We start from the raw sequence: 22,173 nt of genomic DNA on the forward strand, positions 1-22,173 counted from the left end.
AATGGAAAAAAAAATCATACATCACCACCTGAAAGATATCTCAAAAGGAAAAGTCCTAGGAATATTGTAGCCAAATTCCAGAGTTCTCAGGTCAAGGAAAAAATATTACAAGTAGTCAGAAACAGTTCAAGTATTGTGGAAACACAATCAGGATAAAAAAAATTTATCAGGTTCTACATTAAGGTATCAGATGGCTAGGAATATGATATTTCAGAGGTCAAAGGATGTAGGATTAAAACCAAAAATCAACTACCCAGCAAAACTAAGTATAATAAATTAGAGGGGGGAAATGGAATTTCAGTGAAATAGAGGACTTCCAACCATACTTGATGAAAAGACAAGAGCTGAATAGAAAATTTGGCCTTCAAATACAAAAATCAGGTGAAACATGAAAAGATAAACAGCAAAGAGAAGCCATAAGGAACTTATTAAAGTTAAACTGTTCAAATTCCTAAATAGAAAGATTATATGTATAACTCCTGAGACCTTTCTCAGTATTAGAGTAGTTATTTTTATATTATATATGTATAAATGTGTATATGTATGTGTGTATACACACATATATACATGTATATATGTATACACATATGTGTACATATATATAAACATTTATACACACATACACATATACATAAACACACATACATATGCATATGCACATATGCACGTACACATATACACACATGCATGCACACACGTGCATGTATACACATGTATGCATATATATACCTCTTTATGTGTTTATGTATGCATGCATATGTATATGTGTATTTGTGTATATGTGTGTATGTGTGTGTGTGTGTGTGTGTGTGTGTGTGTGTGTGTAGAGAGACAGAGTACACAAAGTGAGATGCATATGAAGGGATGATATCTAAAAAGTTAAATTAAGTGTTGAGAGATATGTATTGGGAGAAAGAGAAAGAATGTAGTAAAGCATCTCACATAAAAGAGGCAAGACATAGCTTTTACAATGGAGTGGAAGAGGGGGGAGCTGAGAGGGAATAAGTGAGTCTACCTCTCATCAGATTTGGCTTAAAGAGGAGATAACATGCATATTCAATTGGGCATGGAAACCTATCTTACCCTAAAAGAAAGTAGTGGTAAAGGGGATAAGAGAGGGGCGGGGGTAATAGTAGGGATGGCAGATTGGGGGGAAGGGATAATCAGAAGCAATCCACTTTTGTGGAGGGACAAGTCAAAGGAGAGAATAGAATAAATGGAGGGAGGGACAGGATGGAGGGAAATATAGCTAGTCTTTCACAACATGACTGTTATGGAAGTGTTTTCCATGACCACATCTGTATAACCTATATCCAATTGTTTATTTTTTCAGTGAGGGTGGGTGGGGAGGAAGGAAGGGAGAGAATGTGGAATTCAAGTCTTTAAAAATGAATGTTAAAAATCATTTTACATTCAAATGGGAAATAAGATATACAGGCAATGGCATATATAAATCTATCTTGCCCTACAGAAAAAAATAGAAGGAAGGGGATAAGAGAAAGAGGGGAGTGATAGGAAAGAAGGCATATTGGCAGAAGTGGTAATCAGAATGCTCTCTGTCCTGGGGGTCAGATGGGGAGAAAGTTTGGAATTCAAAATCTTGTGTAAGTGAATGTTGAAAACTGAAAATAATTTTTTTAAAAAAATAAAATAATAGAACAAATTTAGGCTTGCTTTAAGTAAAATCATTGCAGAAATGAATGGTTTTCACAATTGGAATGGCCAGCCTTGGGATGTTGTGTGGTAGCCTTCTCTTAAAAGGCATTATGGCAAAGCTGTGATGACTATTTATTGGATATGTTGTAAAGGAAAATTCTTTTTCAGCATTCAATCAATTTTCCAACTCAGGGATTAAATGAATTTGTGATTTCATGAACATGTTAAAATGTACGTGTTCTGACAGAACAAGAAACATGGGTCAAGAAAAATATAGCATATCTGGAATAAGAAAAAGCTGGGCTCACATGCTATGCCATTTAATGCTCATGTGTCCCAAGGAAAGTCATTGAACTTCTGTGGCCTCAGATTCTCATCTGCAAAATGAGGAGTTAAACTGGAAGACCCATAAGGGCCTGTGTAGCCTTAAATATCTGATCTTCATTTTTAAAATTACTCCCAGTCCAGATTTTGACTTGTTGGGAGTGTGTGTGTGTGTATGTGTGTGTGTGTGTGTGTGTGTGCATGCGCGCATGTGTGTGTGTGTGTGTGCACACACATGTGTGTTTCTTTTCCTTGTGTCTACTCAGAATTTAACAGTATCAGATGCCTGAGAAAAGCATCCTTGAAATCATTGTATTACTTTGCAATCTTCCAATTTGCAGTTATTCACAGATGCATCAAGTGTAATGCGATCCATTTAGCCAGCCATCCTCCTTTATTGGCTGTGTTTTTGATGGTCAAGGACATACACTCATATTCTTGGAATGCTTCCCTCTTTCAATCACCATGCCGATGATCACTCAGGATACAAGTGGATTCTTTTTATTCAGAACAACCAGGTGGCTGAAGAGAGTTGGTTAATAAGCAATCACTGAATCAAATGCAATAATGAAGTGCCTTGAGCTTTTGTACTGTATTGCTTCATGCATAATATCTATTTTGTGAGTAAATATACAGCATGCTTCAACATTCAATGACTTTGCTGATGCCACATTTCTCTCTTTGTGGGGCGATTCAGTTTCAAGGCTCTTACTTCCAGGAGAGGCCCAGCATCTGCTAGAAGGAGCTGTGGGTCTCTGGTTGTGCAAAACCCTCACAACTACAGTGTTGAGGTCTCTTCTAACATTTAACTATTTATAATGGTGCTGATAAATTAATAGTCACAGGGAAAAGAACAACTATCAGGGAATTAAGTTTAAAAATACATTTGCCTTTATTATCTATCCAGGACAGAGAGAGAGACAGAGAGAGAGAGAGAGAGAGAGAGAGAGAGACAGAGAGAGAGAGAGAAATAAGCAAGTATACAACTACAAAGAAAGAAAAAGAAAGGAAGGAAAGGAAGATAAAAACCCTACAACCTTTGTAAGAAGCGAAAATAACAAAAAAGCACAACCCTTGAAACAAATATGAATATTCACTAAAAATCCCCATATTGGCCATGTCCAACAAAGTGTGTTTCATCTGTATACTTAGTCCATTACCTCTCCTTTAGAGGCAGGGTGATATTCTTTATCCCTGGTCTTTAATGGGGGTTGTTCGTTGCATTAGTTAGAGTTCTTAAGTAATTTAAGTGTTCATTTTTACTCTTTTTAGTATAAATTGTTCTGATTCTGCTCACTTTGCTCTTTATCACTTCATACACATCTTCCAAGGTTTCTCTAAACCCTTCATTTGATGATGTATCATAGAATGATAATATTGCCACATACCATACTTTATTGATTCACACCAGAGGTTCAGAGGAGGCAATTAGGATGGGAAGGTTTCCAAGTTCATGCCACATGAAGATGAGCTGAAAAACGGAGAGGTGTATCTTAGAGTGGGGAAGATTTTAGAATCTATATTGTTTGTCTTCAAGGATGTGAATTCAACTTTTCTTGAGAACAGCAGTGCCCAAGTGTTTTTTTTTAATTTATTTGCATCCATACTTCCTTACATAGTTTCTGGAACATAGTTGAAAAATTGATTGCTTTTGCTTGGCAGCTGTGGGCTCTAATATGAAAAAATAGTGGAAAAAAGGGGAGATTGAAAAGTGGCAAATGAATACTTGATGTGAAAGGCAACAAAATCCCCACTAAACTAAACTACACCAAAAAAAATCCATTCCATGTGTACCATTTCAAAGTCCAATGGGATATTTTAAGATGGCGTTGAAGATGAGGTGGAGAGCGTGCTGTGTCTCCTTCAGAGTCTTGAAGTAAAGGGTAGATGATCGTTTACTGGAGTTTAGGACAGAAATAATTTTAGGTATAGTTTCAGCTAGATGAAATTGTGTATGAAAGTTCCTTCTGACTCTGAGATTCCACAATTCCAATATTGATGGTAAAGTACTGGTAGTATCGTTAGAGGATCCGAAGACACATTTTGGAATTCCAAGACATTCTTATAAAATTTTATTTGCTCAACAAATTCTACTCCTAAACATATTTTTTTTAAAATGAGCTGCTTTGATATAAGATGTGAAGCTATACACACATGTATATATACACATACATATTGTGTTCATATATAACATAGGAGAACATCAGAACCTCACTTACATTTAATAAAATCTTTTAAACAATTAGTATAGACATAGTGTCCTCACTCTGGGCCTCCCCGTACTCAGACCTTCAACCAGCATTGCCACTGGCCACTTGGGACCCCACAGAGGAAGTCTACTACTACTTACAGAGTTCTAGGTGTGAGCCTCTGGGTGCCTATTCTCTTGACAGTAGCTTATGAGTCCTGAACGATGTGCTACCCCTTTACACTCAGCCAGTAAATTCAACTTCAACAAAAGCATTTACTCAAATGCAATAGCAAGAAGAGTACTTCCAAAATGTTTTCCATGAACTATGGATTCTTTGTCCCATGAATACACAAATAGACTGGGAGAGAGACTAGGCACCCATTTCAAGTACATTAGTACTGATGCTGAAGCCTAGGGAGGTTAGGGAATTTAGCAGAGGGAACCCACATCTCCAGACCACATGGCCTCCATGGTTTTTTCTTTATCCTTAGGTTTCTTGCAAACTTTGATGCCAGCTAAGACATTAATAATGGGCAAGTGACTCCATTGCTCCGAGGGGCTACTTTCTCACAGAGTACCATGTCTCCACTGTACACGCTCGCCTGGCATTTTTTGTCTATCAGGCAGTTTTTCTGTGGGTAGACAGTGTGTTGGTAAACAAAATGAAGTCAGTTCAACCAAGTTCCCTTGAAGAGTTTGTCCTTTGTTTCCTTGATGAGATTTGGGAGTCCTTGGTGACCTCCTTGTCTCAGGTGAGAGCCTAGTTTACACATGAGTTTGAGTGACATGTTTGGTACATCAGAAACTTTTAGATCATGTGGGTTTAAGTAGCCTCTTTGTGACAATTCTAGGTCACATGGGTGTGTGACGATTCTAGGTCACGTGGGTGAGTTGCTGTGGGTGGGTGATTCGCATGTGTGACTCACCCTTGACCCTGAAAAAGATATAAAACCAGGGGTTGGCTTTCTCTTTTTTGGAGGTCTTACCCATACCATGATGGTACATGTCACTCTAGGCCTGCCCTTGTTATGAGCTCCCGGGCTGAATCTAGATTTTGGTAACTATGAATTGTATTTGGTCTGTCTGTCGATGTTTGTAATTTGCTTGTATTTGCTCTGAAGTTCAGGGTACTGGCTTTTTCCCCTGAACTAAGTGAATGGTATTTGTATGCTGAACTAAAGCTTGTTAATCCCTTAGTGTTGATTTCCTTAGTGAAGTAGATCAAAAGAACCTATGCTGGCAGCGTTCTTGTTGTTCAGATTGTGTTGGTCTTTCACCCTCACAGTAGCTGCTAGCTGGATTGTTGAAACAGTCAGGTAATCCTTTGTTGGGCTATCAGGGGTGTTGTGTGCTTGATGAGCTCATTCTTCTCTGGGCTTAGCAGCTCCTGGACTAGATAGATAGGTTTGGTTGACACTGGACTGTGGCTAGGCTGGGCCAGTTAAGTCACTTGCCCATGAATGCCAGGTTGTACTGAGAAGGCTAATCTGCTTCTGGGCACGCTGGACACATGCCACATGATATCACCAGCCTCTCCCCAAAACAAAACTACACACACACACACACACACACACACACACATACATATATAGACACACACACATTTATATACACATATATACACATATGGCATGACAGCATACTTAAAATCTTATACTAAATATACATGTTTAAGTTGTTTGATTGTTAGTACTTTTCATTCATGATAATTGGCCTGAAATCCCCAAACAATTCACACCTTAATCGGAAAGTTCTCGCAATCTGTTCCCATTGGCCTTCTTATTTACTGCATTTGGCTCCTTATTAACTGACTGTCCTTGTCTTTGAAGAAACCTTTCATCCCTTTCAAAGAAAAGAGTTCATATATCTCTTCCCAAAGGTGTGCATATTTGGGCAGGAATCCAACTGTCCCCTAAGGGTATTTTGGATATTTTCTTTCCCGGAAAAGCTGTTGCCCTATTCTCACTAAATAAACTTGGCCAGATTTGGAGCCCACATTTTAAGTCTCTCATCTTGCTGTTGAAATCCCAGAAGCAGGATCCCCTTGACATTGCTGTGAATGCACCATCTTGAACGTTCTCTAAAGTTTAAAATATTTTAAAAGCTAAATAACTGGATGGAAAATAAGGAGGGAAAGCATAATTTTCAGAATCACAGAATCTCTTTGATTCCTCCTCCTCTTCCTCCTCCTTCTCCTCCTCCTCATCATCATCATCAACATCGTCATCATCATCCTAATACCACCTACTGGCCAGTTATCTCGTGATGAACCCCTCCGAATATATTTGAATAGGTGCTCGATTCATAAATGTACTGGGGATAAAAAAAAGAGATAAATGATTGTCCCTGTGCTCAAGGAGCTTCGAAATGAATGGTAGAGACAAAACACGTACAAAGCAATACACACACACACAGAATAAATAAGAAAAATTAACAGGGAAGGTACTGATATTAGGAGGGGTTGGCAAAGTTTTATCATAGAAGGTGGAATTTCAGTTGGAAATTACAAAGAGCAAGGTGGGAGGTAATCAGAGTTGAGTGCAGGGAGCATTTCAGCCTTGAGGGGGCAATCAGAGAATGCCTTTGTGGAATAGTCAGGAGGTAAGGGTCACTAGATTGAAGAGTACATGTCAAGGAGTAATGTGTAGGAAGACTGGAAAAGCAGGAGGAGGCTAGATTATGAAGGTCTTTGAAGGCAAAATAGAAACTTTTGTTATATGTTCCTGGAGGCAATAAGAAATGACTGGAATTTGCTGAGCAGAGGGTTGAAATGACTGGAAATGATTTTTTGGAAAATCACATTGGTGACTGAATGGTGGATGGATTGGAGTGGGCAGAGAATGAAGGAGGTTGGCCCCCCAGCAGGCCATTGCAATAGTTCAGGCATGAGGTCATAGTAGCTGCACTAGGGTGGTAGGAGTGTCAGAGGAGAGAAGGCGAGATGTTTAAAGATATTGTGCAGGTGAAGTCCATGTGCATTGGCCACAGATTGGATATCATAAGGGTGAGTGATGGGCTACAAGCCTGGGTGATACTGTTGACCTCTATAGTAATAAGAAAGGTAGAAGGGGGAGAATTTTGGGAGGAGGTTAATGAGTTCCATCTTGGACATATTGAAGTTAAGATGTCTACTGGAATCCAGCTCAAGATGTAAATATACTGGAGTTCTTCAGAGAGACTGGGGTAAGAAAGGCAGATTTTGAATCATCAGCACAAAGATGGTAATTAAATCCATGGAAACTGATGAGACCACCAGGTGAAATAACATAAAGGGAGAAGAGGAGAGGTCACAGAACCCTGAGGGACACCTATGGTTAGAGGGCATGATCTGGAGGAGGATCTAGCAAAGGAGATAGAGAAGGAGCTGTCAGATAGGAAGCACAACAGGAAAGAATAGTGTGCCAAAAACCTGGAGAGGAAAAGAAGACTTTGTTAAGGAGAAGAGATAGATAAACAATGTCAAAGACTGCAGAGGGATCAAGAACAATGAGGGCTGATAAAAGGCCATTGAATTGGGCAATTAAGAGATCGTTAGTAACTTTGGAGTGCAATTTCAGGAGAGTGATTAGGTCTGAAACTGAATTGTAAAGAGTTAAAAAGAGAATAAGAAGAAAGAAAATGTAGGGAATCTCTTCTAGATAGACACACACACACAGACACAGAGAGACAGACAGAGAGAAAGAGACAGAGACAGAGAAAGAGACACATACACACACACAAACACAGACAGAGACAGAAAGAGACAGAGACAGAGAGAGACAGACAAAAAGAGAGAGGATGAAAATAAGTGAAAGTGGAAAATAACAGAACAGTCAATTTGGAGAAGATACAATAGAATAGAATCCCTTGAACAAGCTGAGTGGTTAGCTTGGTTAACAAGTAAGGCCAAATATCAATGAATGTGTAGAATTTGCAATATTTAAGCTTAATATAGATATCATTTATCATTATTATCTTTTCTCATTTTCATCATCATGAAATTTGTAAATACTCTTTCATCCAAGCCATTAAAAAAGTTTAATATAGCCACAGCTAATAATGTTGGTTCCCAAGAAGCCCAGATCACCTGAACGAGGCTGCATGAGAGTGCCCCTCAGATTACATGATTATGCATAATCTGCCAGTCACTGTGGTTTTTCTATCTTTGTTTTGTTGTTGTTTTAGATCAGAGGACTTATTTGTCTGGGGGATCTCCCAGACTTGAAATGTCTTCATCCTATAGAGATTAGCTGTTGTTGCACAAATTATAATCTTTGTGGAGATGTCTCTAGGGTTACACTGCTAGTGTGCATTAAAATTAAAACTTGAATCCTAGTGATTCTGATAACAAACTACCTCACTATTCACAAACTTCAAATCTTCTCCTTGGCATTTATATAATTTATATCTCATTATATCTATATCTATTGTCCCTTCAGTTGTTTTTCTGTCCAACTCATCATGACCCCATTGGGATTTTCTTGGCAAAGATACCGTGGTATTTCTTTCTCCAGCTCATTTTACATATGAGGAAACAGAAAAAAAACAGGGTTAAGTGACTTGCCTAGAGTCATACAGTATGTGTTTGAAAATAGATTTGAACCTATCTTCCTGACTCCAGGTCTGTTGCTCTATCCATGGAGCCACCTAGATGTACTAGGTCTATCTTTATGTCCATGTCTAAATCTAATTCTTTATCTCTATCTCTACCTATATAGCCATCTCCACACTTATATCTATATAATCTGTCCATACATGCATATATACATGGATACATGTATGTAGGTATGTATGCATATACGTATCTATCTATCTGTCTATGTTGTATTGAATGCAGGTGGCTATTCAGGGGACTGATGTCATTCTGACAAGCATGGGAGCTTTTATTTAATCCGATTCTTCCCTGAGTCAGTTTGTGCCTTCTTAGTCCAAGTCTACTCTCAGAGATGCACAATATGATGCCAAATTTAGTGCACACACTTGATCTTCATAGCCTCCTGCAGCTCAGAACTTAAGAGCTCAAGCAATCTTCCAGCCTCAGATTCTCTGGTAGCTGGGATTGCAGGTATACTCCATGACACCCAACCCCTTTGAGGAAATATAAGATTTATTTAAGCCATAGTCAGTTCAGTAAGAAAGGTCAATTGTTGTTACTTTTTCAACATTATTGTTGTGGATAAACATTTTGTCTGTGTGTGTGTGTGTGTGTGTGTGTGTGTGTGTCCTGGGACACAGCACTGTCTACTTTACCACACTTACAACCCAGGATGAAAAATAATGGTTCAGGGAAGGATTCCAGGCATACTCTGGTGAAAAGCCATACTCTACCACAAAGTTAGGCATGGAATTTGGACCTTTAAATGAATAATTTCTTTATTCAGATAGAAAACATTTCAGGTATAACACTGGTTTGATGATAGAAGTCTCAAGCAATGGTTTAGTGAACTTTCTGGCTACATTTCACAGTTTGTGGGTATTTTTGAAAAACAAAAGTTTCATAAATCCTCCCTGAACAGATCCAGGTAAATGGCCAGAATTCTTTTGTAGTCATGACTTCTCCAAGACAACTGAAGAGCCATGGTAAAAAGAACACAGAAAGTTAACCCAATCTGTGAATTGCAGATTTTGTTTTGGCCCTGCTTCATGGCAGTGATTTATTTGAGCACATGACAATGTCAGCTCAGTGACAAAATGAGCCCAGAGCGATGGAGCCAAAGACTGGCATCACTATTTTCCATTGCTTAGGACTCACACAGAAACTGACATCTTTGTTGTCACCACTGGGACAGTGGCAGGAACTGTGAAGTGGCATTTGATGAACTACATGTGATAAAACTAGTGAAGGAAGAAGAAAGAAAACTGAGTTAGTTTACATTTAAACATGCACACAGAGGTAGAAGAATTCTCCCAGATACTGTCAGTTATGTTTTAAGACTCAAGTGATACAATGCCCTATTTGAACTCTTTGGGGAGAAATATTTTTATATGTCATCCAATGGATAGAAAGCTGGCCTCTAACCAAGGAAGAACTGTATTAGTGTAGGCAAATCAAAACTTTTCAGTGCTCCAGCCTCTGAAACTAAAAGTTTATAAGATGCAGAGAAGGTATCCACCTCTATTACTAAAGAGACTTTCCTTATCATGGAGTTCACTTTGCCAGTGAAACTGCAGGTTCACTCAATATCATTCATTGATAATCTTGGGACTATCTCACTTAAGAAAGAAAGTAGGTAGAGACAATGGATGGGCTGGTGGGCTACTTACTCATCTGAAATATTGCCACAAAAGCCAGAGACATTTAGCCCTGTTGAAAAAATCTGAACATTTTTATTTATTTTAAATAATATTTTCTGAATCGTAAAACATTTAATATTCAATTTAAAATTTTGATATCCAAATTCTCCTCCTCCTTCCTTCTCTCTCCCCTAGCTGAAACAGTAAGCAATTTGACATGTTTAACCTGAAAAAATATGCAAAATATATTTCTCTATTAGTTATGTTGTGAAAGAAAACAGGCAGAAAAAACACACACAAAATTTTAAAAAGTGAAAAAAGGCATGTTTCAATCGGAATTCAGATTCCATCAGTTTTTTTTCTCTAGAGGTGTATATCATTTTTCATAGTGAGTCCTTTGGAACTGTCTTGGAACTTTGTATTGCTGAGAATAGTGAAGTCATTCAGAGCTGATCACCCTAAAATATTGCTTTCCAGTTTTTTTTTTTTCAGAAATCATTCTGTTCATCCTTTCTTATAGCACAATAGTGTTCCATTAAATTCATATTCCACAACTTGTGCAGCCATTTCCCAATTGATGGTCGCCCCCTCAATTTCAAATTCTTTGCCACCATAAAAAGAGGTGCGATATTTTTGTACAAATAGATCCCTTTCCATATGTTTTTTTTAAATCTCTTTAGGATACAGACCTGGTAGTAGTATTGTTGGGTCAAAGGGTATGCATAGTTTTATAGCCCTTTGGGCATAGTTCTCCAGAATAGTTGGAACAGTTCACAACTCCACCAATAGAACATTAGTGTTTGTGTTGGCAAGCAAAATGGGCTCTTAGCACTCAGTTCAACCAAGTGCCCTTGAAGAGTTTGGCTTTTGTTTCCCTTGATTAATTCAACGTATTTCATTGAGTCTTACTAGGTGCTAAGCCTCAGGCCCAAACCCCTATTAGGTGATAAGCCTATTTGGGTGTGAAGATCCCAGGGTACTAAGGGGAGGTGCTACCTCCAGAGCCAATCATAGGAGCCTAATTTTCCTTTTCAATCATATTAGCCAATCTGAGGTAAGACCTCAAAGTTCTATTAATTTGCATTTCTCTCATCTCTTGCAATTTAGAGTAGTTTTTCTTATGATCATAGATAGCTTTGATTTTTTCAACTAAAAACTCCCTTTTCATATTATTTAGCAATTTATCATTTGGAAAATGACTTATATTCTCATAAATTTGATTCAGTTGTCTACATGTTTAAAAAATGAGGCCTTCATCAGAGAAACTTACTGAAAAATTTTCCCCCAATTTTCTTTTTTTCTTATAATCTTGCCTGCATTAGTTTTGTCTATGCAAAATAAAATGTTTAATGTAATCAAAATTACCATATTATGTTCCATAATGCCCTCTATTTCTTTTTGCATTATAATTCCTTTCCTTATCCATAGATCTAACAGGTAAATTTATTCCATGCTACCTTAATTTGCATATGGTATCACCCTTTATGTTTGAATCATGTAATATATTCTGCTATTTGCTTACATTGCATAGGTGGGCTCATCCCATTCATATATACAATTACAATTAATAACTGTTCATTTCCCTCCATCCTACTTTTCCCCACTGTTAATCCTTCTCTCTGTCTCCTCTCACCTGTCCCTCCTCAAAAAAATTTTGCTTCTGACTGCCATCTTCCCCAATCTTGCTTCCCCTTCTATCAGCCCATTCCCCCTTTAATTTCCCTCCCTTCCTACTTCCCTGAAGGTAAGACAAATTTCTATATCCAAATGCATTTGCATGTTATTCCTTCTTTGAGCCAATTCTGATTAGAGTAAGGTTCAAGCAATTCCCAACCCTTCCCCCAATTTCATCTCCAATGTACAAGCTCTTTGGTGCCTCTTTATGTGAAATAATTTACCCCGTTATGCCTCTCCCTTCTCCCAATACATCCCTTACTCTTGCCCCCCCCCATTTTTTTGGATATCATCGCATCATAGTCAACTCACACCTGTATCTTCTTATATGTATACTCCTTGTAAACTGCCCAATAATGATGAACTTCTTACAAGTATTATCTTTCCATGTAGGAATATAAGCAGTTTGACCTTATTGAATCCCTTATGATTTCTCTTTCCTGTTTGTCATTTTATGCTTCATGTCAGTCTTTTATTTCAAAATTAAATTTCCTATTCAGCTCTGATCTTTTCATCAAGAATGCTTGAAAGCCCTCACTTTCATTGAATATCCATTTTTTTTTTGCCTGATGGGACTTCAAAATCCTGAAACTGCTGCTTCTACTACTACTAATACAGCTGCTGTCTCCACTGCAGCATGTGAAGGCTCCAGACAGAACACCATCCCCATATCACAGGGTTTTCTCAGATCAGAAAAAATGTCTCATCCTGATCTGTTGTTGGCTCTAAATTTTGATTCAAGGCATTATTTTAAAGTTGTTTGGAGGGGAATGTTGGGAGACCTCAGCTGGGAGGCTGCCCCTAATCCAACATAGAGATTATAATTCTTTTTTTTTTAGATTTAAAAATTGTGGAACATCTTTTATTATTATTTTTAATTAATTAATTTAATTTATTTAATACATTTAGTTTTCAGCATAGATTTTAACAAGAATTTGAATTATGAATTTTCTCACAATTTCTACCCTCTTGCCCACTTGAACACGGCGTATATTCTGGTAGCCCCGTTCCCCAGTCAGCCCTCCATGCTGTCACCCTACACCCCTCCCATCCCCTTTTCCCTTCCTTTCTTGTAGGGCAAGGTAAATTTCTATGCCCAATTGTCTGTGTATCTTATTTCATACTTGTATGCAAAAACTTTTTGTTTGAATATCTGTTTTTAAAACTTTGAGTTCCAATTTTCTCCCCTCTCCCCCCCCCACCCATCCTCCCTAAGAAGACAAGCAATTCAGCGTAGGCCACATGTGTATCATTATGTAAAAGCCTTCCACAATACTCATATTGTGAAAGACCAACTACATTTTGCTCCTTCCAAACCAATCCCCCTTTATTGAATTTTCTCCCTCGACCCTGTCCCTTTTCAAAAGTGTTTTTTTTTTTGATTACCTTCTCCCCCTATCTGCCCTCCCTTCTATCATCCCACCTTTTATATCATTTTCCTCCTTCTTTCCTGTGGGGTAAGGTACCCATTTGAGTGTGTATGGTATTCCCTCCTCAGGTCAAATTCAATGAGAGCAAGATTCACTCATTCCCCCTTACCTGCACCCTTCCCTTCCTAGAGAACTGCTTTTTCTTGCCACTTTTATGTGAGATAATTTACCCCATTCTGTTTCTCCCTTTCTCCATCTATCAATATATTCCTCTGTCATCCCTTAATTTGAATTTTTTTTAGATATCATCCCTTCATATTCAACTCACCCTGTGCCCTCTGCCTATATATATATATATATATATGTCTTATGAATTATAAACATCATCTTTCCATGTAGGAATGTAAACAAAACATTCAACTTTAGTAAGTCCCTTGTGATTTCTCTTTCTTGTTTACCTTTTCGTGGTTCTCTTGATTCCTGTATTTGAAAGTCAGCTTTTCTATTTAGCTCTGGTCTTTTCACTGAGAAAGCTTGAATGGTCTCTATTTTATTAAAAATGCATATTTTGCCTTGGATAATGATAATCTGTTTTGCTGGGTAGGTGATTCTTGTTTGTAAGTCTAGCTCCATTGACCTCCAGAATATCGTATTCCAAGCCCTTCAATCACTTAATGTAGAAGCTGCTAGATCTTGGGTATTCTGATTGTGTTTCCACAAAACGCAAATTGTTTCTTTCTGGCTGCTTGCAGTATTTGCTCCTTGATCTAGGAGCTCTGGAATTTGGTGAAATTATTCCTAGGAGTTTTGTTTTTGGGATGTTTTTGAGGAAGCGATTAGTGAATTCTTTCAATTTCTATTTTGTCCTCTGGCTCTAGAATATCAGGGCAGTTCTCCTTGATAATTACTTGAAAGAAGATATCTAGGCTCTTATTTGATCATGGCTGTCAGGTAGTCCAAGAATTTTTAAATCATCTCTCCTGGATCTATTTTCCAGGTCAGTGGTTTTTCCAATGAGATATTTCACATTGTCTTCCACTTCTTCATTCCTTTGGTTCTATTTTATAATATCTTGATTTCTCATAAAGTCACTAGCTTCTACTTGCTCCAGTTTAATTTTTAAGGTAGTATTTTCTTCAGTGGTCTTTTGGACCTCCTTTTCCATTTGGGTAATTCTGTTTTTCAAGGCATTCTTTTCCTCTTTGGCTTTTTGGAGCTCTTTTGTCATTTGAGTTAGTCTATTTTTTAAGATGTTGTTTTCTTCAGTATGTTTTTCAGTATTATTTTGGTTCTCCTTTAACAAGTCATTGATTTCTTTTTCTTGGTTTTCTCACATCATTTTCATTTCTCTTTCCAATTTTCCCTCTACTTTTCTAACTTGCTTTTCCAAATCCTTTTTGAGCTCTTCCATGGCCTGAGATCATTTCATGTTTTTCTTGGAGGCTTTTGATGTAAGTTCTTTGACTTTGTTGACTTCTTCTGACTGTAAGTTTTGGTCTCCTTTGTCACCAAAGAAAGATTCCAAAGTCTGAGACTGAATCTGAGTCTGTTTTCGCTGCCTGGCCATGTTCCCAGCCAGCTTACTTGACCCTTGAGTTTTTCATCAGGGTATGACTTCTTGTAGGGTAAAGAGTACTTTGTTCTAAGCTTAAGCAGATGAGCTGTTGTTTTCAGAGCTATTTCTATAGAGCAACTCTGCCACACCAGCACTCCTCCTTCCCCAAGAACCACCAACCCAGAGCTGACTCAGATCCTAAGCAGGCTCTGCACTCCCACTCTAATCAACCACTTAATTCCTCCCACCAGGTGGGCCTGGGGCAGGAAGCAACTGCAGCTGTAGTTCTGTAGCTGCACCACCTCAGGTGCCCCCGAGGCGGTAGCTGAACTGGGAGCTCCTTTCACTCCCAGCAGCTTTTCCCACTAACCTTCTCTGTTGTTTTTGGTGTTTGTGGATTGAGAAGTCTGATAACTGACACAGCTCACTGATTCATGGCACTATGGCCTGTTCTGCCCGGCTCCTGGTCTGGTTGGTCCTGGCACCACCCAAGCTGGGCTCTGCTCCCCTCTGCTCCCAGCTCTGTGTGTGACAGACCTCACCCAGTGACCATCCAGGCTGTTCTGGGCTAGAGCCCTGCTTCCTTCGACTATGTGGGTTCTGCCATTTTAGAATTGGTTCAGAGCCATTTTTTATAGTTTTTTGGAGGGACTTGGTGGGGAGCTAACGCAAGTCCCTGCTTTCCAGCTGCCATCTTGTCTCTGCCCCCAAACATCCGAGATTATAATTCTTAACAGTAGTTCCAGTGAAAAAAGACTTACAAGCATTCCTGCAGCAGATGAAAATATCAACATAGGTCTAAACTGGAAGCCACAAGGCCTGTAGGATTTGAAAGTAAGATCAGAAGAACAATTGTGCTAATGGTTACCTTATCTGTTGTTCCGACCAAAAGGAAGTGAGCTATGAGAGAAGGATCAACATTGGTGTCCCAATCCCTCACTCAAGGGCTTGTCTTGAGACCTCCATTATTTCTGTGTCTCTATCTCTATATCTTTCTCTGTTTCTCTTTCTGTCTCTCGGTGTCTCTCTCTCTCTGTCTCTCTGTTTTTGTCTTTCTCTGTGTGTCTTTGTGTCTCTGTCTCTCTACTGTTCTTTATCATCCTTTTTGTGAAGTACTGACAAATATGTATATATATATATATATACATATATATATATATATATATACATATATATACATACATATTTTGTGCCTTCATCTCTCTATCTCTGTCATCATTGCCAGCTTCCTCCTGGATATCTCCACAAGTAAATCTCACTGAAACCCATTCCCCAAATCCATCCATCTTTCAAATTTTCCTTTATTCTGGGAGGGTACCACTTTATTTCCAGAAATCAGGTTTTCAAATATGCTGATATTTTCCTTTTTTGCCTCTCTAGGTCCCTTTCCCATGACTGCCAATCAGTTGCCACAATATCCCTTACATCTCTACCCTTCATTCCACTCCCACATCTATCAGTTTAGTTCAGGCTTCCTCACCACTTGCTAGGTTATGAAAACAGCCTCTTAGCTTCTCTGTGTGCCCTGAGTGTCACTGGATTCTCTAATCCACCCTCCACACAGCTGCCAAATTGAGTGTCATAAAAATCTGATGATCTTTCCTCTTCTCAAGACATTTTAGTATCTCCTCCTCACTGTACACACTCATTCTTTGTGTGGCCCTCAGCTCCTCAGTTTTCTGAACCTCGTTCTTATTACCTATAAAATGAGAAGATAATAATTGAATTTATCTCACAAGGTTATGGTAAGAATCAAGTATGATAATGTATGTGAATTTCTTTGAACACCCAAAGAAAACAAAATTATATCAATAACTGATATCCTTCTTGAATCTCAGCATATCTCAGTGGGAAAAAATAGTATGATTTCCAGTATTGAGAATGACAGACAGTTCAAACTGTAGGTTGCTGATCTTGCTATTCTAGCATGGTATCTGTTAAATATTTTTGAATGCCCTACTTTTCCTTCAGGGGCTTCTACGTGGCCCAGTGGGATAGACAACTGGGTCTGAAGTCCAAAAGACTCATCTCTTTGAGTTCAAATCTGGCCTCAGACATTTACTGAACAAATGACTTAACGCTTCTTTCAGTTTCATCATCTGTAATATGAACTGGAGAAGGATATGGCAAACCACTCTAGTATCTTTGCCAAGAAAACACCAAATAGTGTCACAAAGAGTCAGTCATGACTAAAAATGACTGAACTGCAGTTAGCCTTTCAGGTTTTGATGCCATTGACCTCCTTTTCATTCAACATGTTCATTTTACATCTTCTAGACACTGGTATCTCCGCTTCTCCTGTTATTTATTTATTTATGATTTTGTTGAGTCATCATCCTTTCTTAATATCTATTCCTTAATCGGTGTGAATATGCCCCAGGGCGCTTTTCTAGACCATCTTCTTTTCACTTACAGATCCATAAGTTCCCTCTATGTTTATTCTTGTTGTTTAGTCATTTTTCAGTCATGTCCTACTCTTCATGATCCAGTGGAGTCTCTCTTGGTCAAAATCCTGCAGTGGTTTGGCATTTCCTTTTTCAGCTTATTTTACAGATGAGACAACTGAGGCAAATAAGGTAAAGGGCCTTGCCCAGGGTCCCATAGCAAGTAAGTGTTTTAGGTGGGCTTTAATGTCAGGCAGATGAATCCTCCTCACTCCAGGCCCAGTGCACTATACATTGTGCCACCTACCTGCCCCAATATCTTCATGCAAATGACTCCAAATCAATATATACAGCCCTATTGTCCTCCAGTCCTTTGTTATCAACTACTGGTAGTATTTATCCTCTTGGATATCCTCAGCAGATCTACAATTTCGACTCACTATGTTCCCCTCTAAACTCATTACTGCTCCAAACTTTCCCATTTCTATTGAGGACACATCATTCCCTTAGTCGCCTGTGCTTGTACCCTGACTCTTCCTCATTCCTCATCCACTATAATTGATGTTTGTGACCTTGTTGTTATTCTTGACTCTTCACTTTTGCTCAGCCAACATATGCAATCAGTAGCGCCTTCCATCACTTCTGCTTCCTCAAAATCTCACTGACATCTGTCACCTCTCTACCCACACAACCACCCCATTGGTGCAGGCCTTCCTCACTTCTTGCCCCACTCCGTCTATTATAGGAGTTATTTACAGATATTATTATTAGTGGAAGTTATTGCATGTTCTCTTTTGGTCTCTTGACCTAGTCTTGTTCCTCCATAACGCATTCCTCCACATAGATGAGAAAGATTTTCTAAATAGTCTATTCTCCATCTAAATAAACTTTAAAGGCTTGTAATCAGGTTCAAGAATAAATATGGACTCCAGTTTTGTATTTAAAGAACTTCACCACATAGATTATACCATCTTTTACAGCCCTGTGACATATCAGCTTCCCCATCCAACACATGTACACACAAACACACACACATACACACACAGACACACACACAGAGATACACACACACTGTAACAACAATGCTGTTTGCAGCTACTGTGGAGGTGTATGGCCAAAAACACCAGCATACAAGCTAGCTGCTAGCATAAGTTCTCAGATCTGCTTTTCTAAGGAAAACAACTTTAAGGAGTTTACACTCTCACTTTTAATTAAATATACATATATTACTCACTTCATTCAGGGGAAGAATGCAGCACACTGAACTTCACAGAAAACACAAACAGAAATTATAAGCACAAATTATATAAACAGAACAAATAATACAAATCAGCAAACAGGGCTTCTGACTGTCTGTCCATCACAATACATACATGGATACCATAGAGAGAGGCACCAACATCTGGGTTTTCAAAGCCAGAGAAGCTCCTTAAGTGCTACGCAGAGTCTTCTCTGGTCAAATCACATGACACTCTTCCAATGAATGAGCCCCCTAGCACAATGCTAAACTCAGAGTATATATACACTTCTTCATGGTCAGATGGCATTACAACCATGTGACTCAAATTCACGTGAATTAGGCTTTCTTGTTACTTAAGCAAGTCATCAAAGACTCTTGGTTCATTCAAAAGCAAAGCTCAGTAAAAGGCACCTGATTGCCTTAGTTCTGAGGAGCACTCCAAAAGAAATAAAACAGCCAAACATCCCACTTTGCTTGTCATTCCACTTTGCTTGTCATTACTTACACACACACACACACACACACACACACACACACACACACACACACACACACACACACACACACACAAATACTCTCAGACTCCAGTCCAGTCACACTGTCCTTCTTATGGTCTCTTACAAGCTTCCCTTGATGCAGACCATCTCCTCATACCTGGACTATGGCAAAAAGCCTGGTAGATGGTTTTCCTCCCTCAAGTCACTCTCCATTCTAGTACATTCTGAACTCAATGGTAAAATTGATCTTCCTATATCTCAGATGTGACCATGTCACCTCTATGTTCGTTAAACTCCATTGGTTCCCTGACTTCTTCAAGATTGAATATTACATCCTCTCTTTGCTATTCTTATCCCTAGACCCTCCTATGTTTCCAGTCTCCTTTCAACGTCCCCTTCTCCACAAATACCCACAAAAACTCTGCATTCAGAGATTTTGTTTTTGCTCAGTCATTTCAGTCATGTCAGACTCTTCATGACTCTATTTAGGGTTTTCTTGGCAAAGATACTGGAATGGTTTACCCTTTCCTTCTCCAGCTCATTTTACAAATAAGAAAACTGAGGGAAATAGGGTAAAGTTGCTTGCCCAGGGTCACATAGGTAGTAAGTATCTGAGGCCAGATTTGAACTCAGGAATACAAGTCTTCCTGATGCCAGGCCCAGATTTACACACTATGGCACCACCAAGCTGCCCACATTCAGTGATTCTGGCCTCCTTTGCTATTCCTCACATGAGATGCTCCATCTTCCAGCTCCATGCATTTTCCCTGACTGTGTTTAAAGCCTAGAATTCTTTCCTTCCTCATGTCTTTCTCATGGTTTCCCTGGCTTCCATCCAGTACAAGCAAAAATTAAATCTTTGGCAAAAATTCCTTTCTGAGCCCCCTTCATTCCAGCATCTTTCCTCTCTTGATTATCTCTAATTTATCCCATTTCTAGTTTGTTTGTACCTGTTTTTTTCACATTGTTTTCCTCATTGGGATGTGAGCTCCTTGAGGGAAGAGGCTGTCTTTTTTGGATCCTCAGCCCTTAACATCATACCTAGCAAACCATAGGCAATTAATAAATGCTCACTAGTTGATATAAAGATCAAATTAATCAATCAAAATTGACATATATTAAGTGCCTACTATGTGCCAGACACCATATTAAGTGTTGGGGATAAAAAAGACAAAAATGAATGAGCACCCTCATGAAACTTACATTTTTTTGGGAAGTATAACATGTGGTTAAAGAAGTATATCTAAAAATTCTAGATTTTTAGGGGGAGAGTGGCAATATACCAATAGCGAAAGGCATCTGAAAAGAACCAATATTAGGTCTTTCTTTCAACATTATCTCTCACATCTTTACCCTTTCTGACCACATCCCATCAATATTCAAAATCCATCAGTGGCCATTGCTTATCTGGACTTAGAGGTTAAATAGAAATTCCTCTGACTTCAATTTTTTAATCTTTTAAAATCTTGTTTCCACTAAGTTTTCCAGTGGGAAATTGATAACATTACTGCCCTCCATGAATACCGTATTTTTATTTCCCTGGATTTCTGGTTAAGTCATGATGTTGATATTATTCATATATCTAGGCTTTCCATAAACCATTCAGCACATTCAGAATGTACTTCCTCCTTGTTTCCCCAACCCCTTCAGAATCTTTATCTCATTTCAAAGCTCAGCTCTCAGAACACATCCTTTGTAAATATTGTACCAGTCACATGGTGCTTAGTACTCTTGCCTCGCAATTTCCCTAACCCTGTTTGAGGTATCAAGAGGTTCAGTGGAGTTTGAAGCTATTAAAGTTTAGAACTACACTAAGTTTTGGAGATACCCTGTATTTCCTGTCTGCACATGATCTCTTTCCCCCAGCATAATAGAAATTTATGGAGGACATTACACGTTTTTATATCTCCCACACCAAGCCTAGTGCCTTATACATAGTAGGTACTTAATAAAAGTTCGTTAAATTTAGTTTACCTGTTTCTACTGGTGTTCTCTTTTTCTTCATGGTTGTAATATATATCAGTGTTTGTTCTTCTTGTTTCTTAGTTTACAAAAAGCCCAAGATTTCTTTTAATTAAAAAATCAAACTGTCCTCCAAATGTAATAATGATGATTCTTTCCCTTATGTTGAAATTGTAGCATAAAAGGTCAATACATATTAGATATAGACACGGATATGTGTGTATGTATATATGCATCTATATGTATCTATATCTATATATATCTATATATATGGTGTGTGTGCATATGTATACATGTATATTTGTGTACGTGTATGTGTGTGTATAATGTCTGATCTTATTACCAAATCCTCTACATGAAAATGACAATGGACAAACAACTAAATACTCATGCTGATTTAGTCTAATCTGAAGAGCAGCCTCTGAAAAGTCTTCTGCAGGTATTGCAACCTCTGGGAAGCAGAGACTTGCCACCAGTGTTTGCTGGAACTCATTCCTTGGTGATAATGGGCAGTAAAAATATTACACACATTCACTCAGCTCCCTGATTCAAGACAGCCTGAGTGCCTCGTACAAGACTTTGAAGTTTCATTTCTTCTTGTCAGCATGCTTCGCGTATAGGTATTGACATTTATTTCCTCATTTTTATCTGTATAAATGCGATGGGAAATGCTACATGCTGAAATCAATAAGATACCCAGTACAAGTCTCCATTCAAATGGGCTTGTGCAACAAGGAATTCCTTTGTGATTCCTGGGACTGTCACTGTTTACAAGAATAGGCTTTTCTCTGCTGGCAAGTCTTGCCATACATACAAAACATATTGACAGAAGCCAACCCTTCTAGAGGTTGTCTATTGCCCTGGGGCATAAGGCATTCACCAAAGTTAGATTATAATGTTGGAAGCTGTGGGATTACACATGAGAATCGCTACTGAATGGCCCTGTTGCTTAATCCTAATGGTGATTGCTTTCCACTGTACACAGAAAAGGTCTGTGTGACCAATAAAAATCCATGCAGGGACATTAAACTTTTTGAAACTGAGGGCTGTCATTCTTATTTGACAAGAATCAAAGGGCTGAGGCTAATGTAAGTGGATTTCCTCAAA

At 38.6% G+C, this 22,173-nt stretch overlaps 1 pseudogene; it reads left to right on the forward strand.

The window, feature by feature from the left end:
- Positions 1–7,112: 7,112 nt before the first annotated feature.
- The window catches only part of LOC118846031, a 33,931-nt pseudogene continuing 18,870 nt past the window's right edge, over positions 7,113–22,173 (forward strand).

Source organism: Trichosurus vulpecula, chromosome 4 (assembly GCF_011100635.1).
Source record: "Trichosurus vulpecula isolate mTriVul1 chromosome 4, mTriVul1.pri, whole genome shotgun sequence".
Taxonomy (NCBI): domain Eukaryota; kingdom Metazoa; phylum Chordata; class Mammalia; order Diprotodontia; family Phalangeridae; genus Trichosurus; species Trichosurus vulpecula.